Raw genomic sequence first — 1,396 nt, 5'->3', positions numbered from 1 at the left:
GCAAATTTTCCCAATGCAACTTCTCTTTTGATTTTTCTGACTGTTTGCCAAGAGTATTTATTGATTGTGGATTTTAATCCTTTCTTCATATATCATGATATTGCCTATTGATGAAGAAGATCTTAATTTTCTTGATGTTGACATATAATCCACATTGAAGCAATAGTCTTTGATTTTCTGCAGGAAACACTTCAAGTCTTATTAAGTTTTGGTGAGCAAAGTAGTATCATGGGTATAATGTCGGTTGCTGATGAGTCTTCCTCCAATCTTGATGCCACTTTCTTCTTTATAAAGTCTACCTTCCAGATGATCTGTTCCGCATACAGATTGAAAAGGTATAGAGGAGGATACGTCCCTGAAGCATTTCTTTCTTGATTTTGAGCCATGCATTATTCTCTTGCTCTCTTCAGACAACAGCTTCCTTGTAGAAGTCATTGCTTATAAGTGTGTAATATCCTATCAATTAGATAAGATGATATTTAAAAAAATATTTATTTGGAAAACAAATGTACTGTTTAACCACAGTGATGATCAATAACAATCGAAATTATAAGTTTGAAGAAATATCAGACATCAACACTGTAATAAAATAAAGTGTACTTATTTAAAATGTGTTTAACCAAGCCACGTAGACAGTTAATTGTCAGAGCAATCAGTGGCCTAATTCCAAAGTAGAATACCAAAAATCACAATGATCAGAATGTTGGAATGGAAAATGAATGACTTAAACATATGGATTTCTAAGTATTTCTGTCAATTTCCATGACTGATCGTTCAAAATTCAGCCAGAGACTATTTCATCTGGATCTGAGATGAGTGATCAGTAAGTGAAAATCCATGTCACAGAAGACACACATAAACACCTTTCACATCTGTTGACTTCAAGATTCTTTAATGGCACAGCTCACAGAATACTACAAACCATAACCACGTTAGTTTTACAAAACTTTCCCTAGTAACCTGTGAAAAATATTTTTTTTTAATTTTTCAACACTTTAAGAAATAATTCGGATTGTAATTCAGGTAACTTGGTGTTAAGGTAACTCTCCTGTTATCAGCAACAAACTAAACAATTATATTCTTCCAGATAGTTAAAAATAGTTCTCGTTTTCCTGCAACCCATTTATTTGAAACTTCAGTCAGGCTTACCACATACTGATATTAAATAGTTTTTTTATCTTCATACATAGCTTTCATATTTTACTTCTGGTGGAAGGCGCTATTCTTGTCAGTATCTTTTGTTATTTTTTTTCTTTGGGATAAATAAAGTAAAAAAAGAGTTATTTTTAATCTTTATTAATAAACCAACAATAACTTTCTCTATAGTAATCTTCTCAATTCTAACCTATTATAAATTATTTTCCTTATCTTTTGAAATGTTGGAGAAATGTGGGCA

Source organism: Elephantulus edwardii, unplaced genomic scaffold (genome assembly GCF_000299155.1).
Source record: "Elephantulus edwardii isolate Elephantulus edwardi_28Jun2011 unplaced genomic scaffold, EleEdw1.0 scaffold00074, whole genome shotgun sequence".
NCBI lineage: Eukaryota > Metazoa > Chordata > Mammalia > Macroscelidea > Macroscelididae > Elephantulus > Elephantulus edwardii.
This window is presented reverse-complemented; position numbering follows the sequence as displayed.